Raw genomic sequence first — 10295 nt, 5'->3', positions numbered from 1 at the left:
CTAGGGCAGCTGTGGCCATCAGTGTTAACAGGGTCACAAGAAGAAGTTCAAAAACCAGTTCACCTACACTGATCCCCAACTTGGCTGGCACAAGTCTCTCCTGCTCTTCAGCCTGCCAAAGGCACTGAGGTGTTCCCACTTGGCCAAAAAGACCACCCATCGCTTACAAGATTGCTTCTTTTCCTCCTACTCCACCATTCCCCCACATCCTTTCCTCCTCCATGTGGGCAAGACTAAATATTTATTACTGCATATAGTTCTGGTTTCTGCAACATAAGAAGGACATGGAACTGTTGGAACAAGTTCAGAGGAGGCCACAAGGGTGATCAGGGGGCTACAGCACCTCCGTATGAAGACAGGCTAAGAAAGTTGGGGCTGTTCAGCCTGGAGAAGGGAAGGCTGCGTGGAGACCTCATAGCAGCTTTCCAGTATCTGAAGGGGGCCAGAGAGGAACTCTTCATCAGGGTCTCTAGTGACAGGACAAGGCGTAATGGGCTTAAACAGGGGAGATTTAGCTTGGATATAAAGAAGTTCTTTATTGTGAGGGTGGTGAGGCCCTGGCACGGGTTGCCCAAGGAAACTGTGGATTCTCCATCCCTGGCAGTGTTCAAAGCTAGGTTGGATGGGGCTTTGAACAAACTTGTTTAGTGTGAGGTGGGGCTGTAAGTAGATGACCTTAAGGTCCTTTCCAACCCGAACCATTCTTTGATTACTCTGGGAGAAGGGAAGCATGGGGCTTTGGGGGGATAGTTTAGGGGGGTTTTGGTGATGGCATATTCTTTATTGTTTGTATATGTTACAAAGCCAGCAGGCACAGGATGAGACAAGCCCGTGCAAGCATGTGGCAATGCCGCTGCGAGCTCCCATCAGCCCAAGTGGCTCCTTGCCTGGGGACACTGATGAAATACTCTGGCTTCCTCTTGACTGTGCAGAATTCCCTTGAAATTGCAGGGTTGGGAGGAAAGGTGCAGTGCGGAAGAGGGAAAATGACAGACACTAAAACCCTAGAAGACCAGCCAAAAGTCATGACCACTCCTGTTCCTACACCCGCGCCTGTGATCATTGCAATGAGACCACCTCACACCCTCTCAACAGCCCAGGACAGTCTGCAGCTATTGCAAGTTCATCAGCTGTTCCTCCACAAGCATCTGCAGAATTACCCCCGAACTTCTACCTTCAAAGCACTGTCTTACCATATGAAAGTACCCAGGAGCAGAGGTTTTTTGCTGCTGTTGAATGACTTTCTTTTTCCCCCTTTTTGTACAATGACGTGGTTTATATTATTTGCTCAATGGGATCACTGCCTTTCCACTGAAGAGTCTATTTTAAATATCAACACAGGCTGGTATTTTAAGAGTTATTTAAAATGTCACCAGTCACAGAATGTTTAATTATTGCAAACATCTTTCAAGAAATTCCACAGTGGGTTTCTTGTGCCAAGTGATTTATTTCGGATATAATTTCTGTTTAATTAATAGGGGATTTAGCTCTGACCTGGAGGGTGTGAGAACCAGCAGAGGAGCTGTAGCTGAGTTAGGTTAACATTAAACCTGCCCGTGCCTGTTGGAGGCTGAGGGATAAAAAAATAGAAGCCAGGTTGGCACTTACTCAGCTGCTGCTACCCGGCGTGTTCTCATGTTGATTGCAATGGAAAAACTGTAAAGGCAAACAGAATGGGGGGGGGTGGAAATTAATCACCAGAATATGAACATTGTGCTTTGTTATTTATTTTAACTATGTATATAATTTGCTATAGAGTTTAATTATACCTAATTTCAGCCAAGATAATATCTGGGCCATGCTCTGTTATTCATGTATTCTCAGAGAGCAGTTGCTCAATTGTCTGGCCCGAATTTCCTTACACCTTGAGAACAATTGGAATCAAACACTAAAAGGCTGGGGGGGGGCAGGGGGTGGGGTGGTGGTGGTGAAGATAAAAAAGCACCTTTTAACCAAAAAAAAAAATTACAAACCTGGAAAATGCCTAATCTGTGCTTCTCAAAACACCAGGTTACATCAGAACCCATTTTAATATCCTGTAAAAACCTCTTGGTATGACGCACATCCAGCTGTCTAATATTGCTGCTTAAAATGCCCCCGCATTAAATAAGATTCTATGCTGTAAAATTTTGCAAGGTGATAAAACAAAAAAATGATATAATAAATATAAACCATCTGCATTTTTTTTCTCTTTAACAAGCCATTTGGAAATGGATTTCATTTATATTTAGAATTGTTTTGAAGTGTTCTCTTTTTTGAAAACGTCCCAGTTACAGTATATTAGGGTTTCAGTCGAAAGATTAAAAGAGCTGACGCACAAATAAACACACATGCACACCCAGAGCAATTTCCAGAACTATGAGAGCATTTGATTCTTCAAGGATACTACAGCTGGCTTTTAGTCACATAAAAAGGGGTAGTGTGTGCAATCGGCAGCTCTGGAAAATGGATTCACGCACACAAAAATGCATTAAAACGACATTAAGATTTTGGCAACAACCAGCATACACCAGGAAACTGAGCTTCAGGCTCAACTTGCATCCTTAACTCTTTCCACAGTGCCTGCTGAAAGGGTCGTGTTCCGCAGGAGCCGAAAGCCCACCCTGGGGCTTCCAAGGGTCAGAGCAGAGATACCAAAGAGAACCAGGGCATGACCAGGGGATGCAAAGGAGTGAATCACGCTTTTTGGTATGACATAGCTCTCATGGCACTATCTCCTTTAACAGAATCACACCACCTTGTGTCAGAGGTCTGCTCCTCTTATGACCTCCACCTAAAAAGCTTTCCACTTAACTTCCCTGTATGACTTCTAGTGCTTTGCACTCCTATCTCCACTGGCACAGGACACTCCTAAATGCTTTTTGAGCATGGGTTTCTAGCAAGCCTCCCACCACCAGTGAAACAGTGATGATACAGCACTGCCTCAAGCAGTACCTACACAGGAACAAAGAAATTTAAACGGTCTCAAAATTGCAAAGACCATTGTATGCTTTTACACCACTGCCCAACACCTTGGGCCCCGTCCCCTCTCAGCCCTGTGCTCTCAGCTTGCCATCAGCTGCAACATTAACTCCCTAAAGCTTATCTCAGTCCATGGGTGACGGGTATTTACCCTTTTAAACTCACTTCAGTTCAGCATCTCCAGATGCCACACGAATATTTCTTCCTCTGAACCCCACACCTAGAAGAACTTACGGTTTTGCTTATTTCTGCCTCCTATTTGCTTCTTCTTTACAAACCCTGAGATTCAAAATTGTTTTTCTTTCCCCAGTACAGGGATAGTGGCATGGTACAAGAAGAAAGGGACATTCTGTGTCAAATCAAGCAGGCAATGAATAAGGGCAATGGGGCTGTGACCCCCTTAACTCCTTTCTCCCAGTTAAACAACAATTGCCAGGAACCATGACTGGAAACATTACAAAGTTGGAGAAAGTTACTTTTAAAAAGAAAATAAGCACCATATTAGAACTATAAGCATTTCCATGCCTACTGAGAAACATCTGAGGGGTCATTTACTTGATTTTAAATCATTCATTCTATTAATAAGCAAATGCACTATTGACCAATACCAAATGTAATTCTTCTCCCTGAAAACAGCCACTGAGAAAGTTCATCATCATTAACAAAAAAGGAGTTTTTATTGGACTTGCCCTTTCTATTTCATCATTTAATTACCCGATGCTAACATCTGATCAATGAGATCAAAGTCTGTTCAAGTCAGGGATTTTTCAAAGATGCACCTCTGGACAGAAAACTCTCCAATTTTCTCTCAGCATTTTGCCTCTTTTTGGTGCTTAACTGCATTTTTGTATGAATTGATGCATAACTAATGGAGATCTCTACTCTCTTTGCTGTAGGATACATGATCCAAGTTCTCTATGCCCCTCCCAGTGTGCTTCTTCACAGCCTCTCTGCTAGCATCATCACATCTCGCTCTCTGCCACCTAGGATCTCAGATCTTGCAGCAGCCAAACATTTCAGTTCCCTGGGCAAGGTGGGATGCAGCCATGCAAATAAAGCAACTGTTAATAAAGTGCTTAACTGGACTGTCCTGATGAGCCAGGCCCAAGCCACCTATGGCTTTAAACATGTCTAAACTTAGTAGAAATATATACTCACCCATACCAATACCAGATGTACCCATTCACGTGAATTGAGGGAGTTCCTCTACAAAGGTTACTTGAGTCCCTGGGTTATTAGTGATTTAAGCAAAACTTGCAAAGGACACAAGACCCACGAGAAATCAAGAGGGAACGTTACCAGAAAGGGGCTCAGACAGCACAGAAGAGCTCATCCAGCTGAGTCATCAATCTTGCTGCCAGTGATGGCTCACCCATCTCCTTCTGGTACGATCATAACTGCTGTCAGTGCTAAGTACTCGCACCATCCCTTGGCACAGGATACACAGCAGAGATGAGACAGGAGAGACAAGTGTAACTAGAGAAATGTAGGCCAACTCCCATACAGGCAAAACTGTGCACAGACTGACAAGTCTTGTGCCTTTCCTTTTGTAGTGCCTACACTTAGACTCTACCAGAGTGAACATCCTATAGTGACACAAAAATATACCTAGTTATTGAGTCCATACCAATATGGGACTGGAAGGTTTAGGAAACAGGACAGGTTTCTAAATACCAAGAGGCTCTGCACTTTGAAGTACTTGAGCTTCTCACTTGATTTTGGTTTTGGGGTTGTTTTTTTTGCTTTGCTTGAAGGAAACCCTTCCCTGCTCAGCTGCAGCCTGAAAATACAGTCTGAGGAATTTCAGGATTCAGAGGGAAATTTGAAAGGAAAAAAAAAGACAGACACAAACAAAACCACCCAGCAACAACTAAATTTCCATGTGTATTTTCACCTTGCAGATTTAAAGCTAACTGTGAGGGAAAGGAAGAATTCCTTGCTACCACTGAAACGAGGAGGTTCAGCCACAAAACCGACATGGCTGGCATCTCATTTCCAATTGGTAAGGTGGTACAGTCATATGTAAGCAACTACTTTTCTTCTCTTCCTATGTAACTTGCCCTATATACCATTTTCTTCTTTCCAGGAACATCGAGTTTGGGTTTTCCTTCACGAAAAAAAGAAAACACTAGAAGCAAACAGAGGAACTTCATGTCTCATTTGTACTTATTTCCTCTCGCAGTCTTCATTCATTCAACCGAGGAGAAAGGAAGCTATGGAGAAGTCGTATTTCAGGAAGAGCAGAAGGAACCGTAGAGGAAAACCATCATCCTTTGGCTGCTTTCTGGATTACTTGGTTCTGATAAGAATGTGTGCCAAAGAAAGTAGCTGCTCAAGGATCTGGCGCTCTCCAAATGGAAGAGATACTGAAATAGCGAGATGGCAAGACTTTCAGCAAGGAAGAAGTTAGTCTTCCAAAGAGCAATTTTTCATGTGTTCCCTGGCCTCCTATTTTCAGCATCAAGTCTCCCCAGAAGCACTGGTGTTACAGCACCTTCAGTGACAGAATAAACTCCACAGAAAACCAGGAAAAGTTAAAGGCATAAAAGCCCAATAGAAACACAAAAACTGCTTTGGGGAGGAATGTTTACCCCTCTGGGTTTGCCGTTTCCTTCCATCAAGGACTGGAAAAGGAGGGAACTCCTATATTAGGAAACAACTTTGGGGTTTTTTCAGATCTACAGGCACACACAGAGAGCACGTTCCAAACAACAAGCAAAATCAGAGCCCTTTAAACAAACAAACAAACGTCACTGGGACACAAAGCAGGCTTGGAGGTGTGCAATACCAGATGAAGATCACTGACTAGGACAATGTAAACCAATCCCGAGGAAAGGACCAAGATAAGGCACAATGCTGCTTTCAAAGTGGCATTGGCATTTAAGCAGGAATTTTTCTTTTGTCTTTAAAAAAAACCAACAGCCACACATCAGGATTTGACCTCAGGGCTCAGCACAGAGCCATGCAGCACAAGGCTGTGCAGGAAAACAAGGAAAAGTAATTCTCATGTTGTCTGGAGTTCTTTCAAAGCCTCAGATCTCCTCTTCACTCAAGCATACACACACACACACACACACACACACACACACATACGTTCTCGCTCTGGCTGCTCCAGTGATGCATTTTCATAATCCCCATCCTAAGGATGCTTCCAACACTATCCTGGTAGCCTTGGCTCATGTACTGAATATGGAGAGTGAGTGAAGATCTGGGTCTGTTTCAGGGCCCATGGAATGGATTTAGTTGGGCTTGCTTCACAGGATGGTTGAGGCTGGAAGGGACTGATGGGTGTCCAACCTCCCTGCTCAAGCAGGGTCATCTAGAGCATGCTGTTCAGGACTGTGTCCAGGCAGCTCTTGGATATCTCTAGGGAAGGAGACTCTACAACCTCCCTGGGCAACCTATTCTAATGCTCAGTCACCCTCATAGTAAAGTTCTTCCTCATGGTCTGGTGGAGCTCTTGTGTTTTGGTTTATGTCCATTGCCCTTTTCCTACCTCTTGGCACATCTGTGAACAGACATCACCCATCAGTAGGGAATCACCTTATAGAATATGATAGAATCATAAAATCATAGAATAGTTAGGGCTGGAAAGGACCTTAAGATCATCAAGCTCCAAACCCCCTGCCATGGGCAGGGACACCTCACACTAAACCATGTCACCCAAGACTCTGTCCAACCTGGTCTTGAACACTGCCAGGGACAGAGCATTCACAACTTCCCTGGGCAACCCATTCCAGTGCCTCATCACCCTTACAGTAAAGAACTTCTTCCTTATATCCAATCTAAACTTCCCCTGTTTAAGTTTAAACCCATTACCCCTTGTCCTATCACTACAGTCCCTAATGAAGAGTCCCTCCCCAACATCCTCTCCGGCTGCCTTCAGATACTGGAAGGCTGCTATGAGGTCTCCACGCAGCCTTCTCTTCTCCAGGATGAACAGCCCCAACTTTCTCATCCTGTCTTCATATGGGAGGTGCTCCAGTCCCCTGATCATCCTCGTGGCCTCCTCTGGACTTGTTCCAACAGTTCCATGTCCTTTTGGTGTTGAAAATAAAATATCCTAAAGTCTGTTAATAGAGTGATGCATGGGCCAGAGCAAAAAGTACTTCAGGACTTCCTCCCTCCTCAGCCAGGAGCAGCTGCTCAAAGAAAGACGCTCTTCCACCTTTCCTCCCCCAGGCTCAGCTCCAATTGTGCTATTCCTCTCACTTCTTTCCTTCCTTTTCTCCTATATCATCTGTTGGTGTTTTTCTCCTTCTTGCTACAGTAGAGGCAGAGGATGTTGATGGAGCAATAGTTGGTGTGATTCTAGTGAGGCAGCTTTTCAGATAATTTCTCATGACCTCAATATCCAAAGTGCTCCTTTCAACACAGATCTAGATGCCCATACATCAGCAGGTATTTTGGTAGTCACTGGAAAGGTCTGAGGGGTAGGAATATTTTACAGGAGCCCTGATTTTTCTCCCTCTCACCCTTTCTCTACAGAAAAGTTACTTGTAATTGTTATCTTTGCTCGAAGGGTGCACACATCTAATGGGTGGCCAAGACTGCAGCAGAAAAAACAAAAGGTAAATTTCAGTAAAAGCATTATTACAAAATCTACTCAAGCATTGTAAATAGAACTGCCATATTATTATTGAGAAAAGGTGTAGTGCCCATGCAAACTACATATTTGATTAGGATCTGAACTCTTTGCTGAACCATGAATCTGAAATAATTTAGGTGATACATATAAATTTAATTTCTTTGTTCAACATTCCACATCTGAAACGATGCACTGCAAATGTGCAGCTCTCACTGAAGTCTGCAAAATGAGTCTTCTTATAACTCGCCTATACTGTGTGGAAATAATCTGAAATAATCTTAAAGGAAAAGGAATAAACCTATTTTAAAAACAGCTGAGTCCTTTAGATCGTATACCATAACCAATTTATGGAGATAAATGGAATTCAATATTAAAGAAATACTGGGTTTTTCCCCTCCTGTGGAAAATTTAAATGCAGAAAGAAAAGAAAAAGAAAGAAAAAAAAAGAAAGAGTGGCATGAAAACACATGAGCAACACTTGGCTATTGTTTCTATTGCAGCGCCTGCTAGAAGCTCTGCACCTTGCTTTCCCCAGTCCAAGCTACAGCAAGCAAGCTGACTGTGGAAATGACTCATTCAGTCTCTATAATGGAGATGTACCAGCTATTGGACATCTTTATTTCTCATTCATTAAATAAATCCAGTGCCTACTGCTATGATAGCCATCAACAAAGACAGACGAGGAAATAAAAAAGGGGAAAGAGCAAGAAGGGGAATACAAATGAATATTATAGACTACTGTATGGGCCCTATTACTAAAAATGAATACAAAATACTTTAAAAAAAATACATTAAGCAGGTATTGGCTTACAATGAGGTCAATATTGTGATTCATTTAACTCAAGGGACAATAAATCTTGATATTGACTGAAAACATAAGTCAATATGCGTACTGTTGCGTGCATTCTATTATAAAAACGAGGAGGGGGAGGTAAGGGTAATGGACACTTTTTGAAGAAAATTAGTTTTGCCAAAAGATTTCTTTTCTGCTTTTTAAATTCACCACTGCAGACCACTGTAGCTGAGTGCTTGGTCCTCACCTTTACATGGGTAAGATGGGCTGGGGCTTGTGACAATCTCATCCCAGACACACTGCAAAGCTCCGACACAACCAGCAGCCTGAGAGGACCAGAAAAGGCAAGAGGCTGCAAAAGACAGTGACCTTTAAGTAGATGATATCTGACAGAGTTAAGCCTATCTGTGCCTTCTCCAGGAGTAACTTCCATGAGCAGAAGTCAAACATAACCAGAGTTTTTATACTAATACAGAAGAGACCAGTCAGAGGAGCTCTGTCTAGATTCCTTCAGCTTTAACTTACGCTGAGCTGTAGGATTCCCTCACCCCACCTCTAATAAGGAAGCAGTAGACACTGGAGCTTGGTTGAGTTCATGTTGAATAATATCAGTCTACTTCTTCTTACATGGATGCTAGAGAGAAAACTTTGTCCCTAATTTCATCTGAAACAAAAACCAAGCAAGCAATGAACAACTGGGTCAGGAAAAAACCATCCACAGTCCCATGAACAATGGTGGCATCTTCTTCACAGGGACCAGCAACAGTAGTACTAAGAAGCACTATCAGACCATCTGTCTGCCATACAAACCGCTTAGGACAGTTCTTGGGTGAGAGGACGAAGCCTGTTTAAGAATGAGGCAATGGCATTTTTCTTCCTAAGTCATGAGCTCCTACTCCTTAGGGACACACCAACAGTCGGAGCAATTTTGCTGCCACTTCTGGACAAGATACAGATTTCTCCCAGTGCTTCTCATGATCTGAACAAAGTTTATTTAAGAAACAAACAAACAAAAACAGAAAGAAAGGGACAGAGAAAGCCCTCACATTTTTAAAACATCAGTTAAAACCAGAGACTGCGTGCCTGATGCCCAAGCTGCCAGGGCAGCTCAGCAAACACCCTGGGCTCTGCAAATGGCCCTGGCATAAGACCAAGCTGGGAACCAGGCAGGACAACTGAGGAGGCCTCAAAGCCCTCGTAGCTTTGGAAGGTCATCAGAATCTGCATCTCTGCAGCAATGTTTCTGATGTCAGCAGGCTGGTTGACCTGACGCACTGTTCTGTTGGAAAACCCCCAATTACACCTAACCTCAGACACCAGGCTTGCCTGCCTGCACTGTCTAAGCAGGGTTATCATCTTCACTTGCTGAAAGGTCTTCCAACACATCTCTCAAAGACCAGTTGGATCCATTAGCACCCCACCTCCTGAAACATGACATTCACATACCACCTCTGCCATGAACACCGCGCCTGAGGAGTGGGCACGTCCTAAAATCCAAAGAAAAAACTGCTACATTGCTTTTAAAATCCCTTCTCTTGTAAAAGCACCCTGTTTAACTGGGGACAGTTGTACTGTTATCAGTGAAACGCTCCAACTGTCAAATGAAGTTTTCTATGAGGTAGAAGAATAGCACATGACACCCCAGGCAACTTCACAGCCCCAAGTTACTGACCTCTGAAGTTAATCAAGGTGAACATCAAAGCTTATTGAATCAGCATGTGACCAGCTTGAGCCGGCCAGCAATAGGGGAAGATTCCCTCCTTGACCCTGTATCCAGAGGTGCTACACCCTAACCAGCACCACTGAACTCCCTTGGGAAAGGATGGGCAGCACTTGTAGATAAGAGGAAAGAAAGCTCCTGTCTACCTGTGGAATTGTAATAGAGAAATCACAGGACCTGTATACAAACATGCATGAGTTCAGCTCTTATCCAGGCCAGGAAACACACTCATT

Source organism: Pezoporus flaviventris, unplaced genomic scaffold (genome assembly GCF_033815535.1).
Source record: "Pezoporus flaviventris isolate CSIRO_AGI_PZ_B2104156 unplaced genomic scaffold, CSIRO_AGI_Pfla_v1 ptg000031l, whole genome shotgun sequence".
Lineage (NCBI taxonomy): Eukaryota > Metazoa > Chordata > Aves > Psittaciformes > Psittacidae > Pezoporus > Pezoporus flaviventris.
This window is presented reverse-complemented; position numbering follows the sequence as displayed.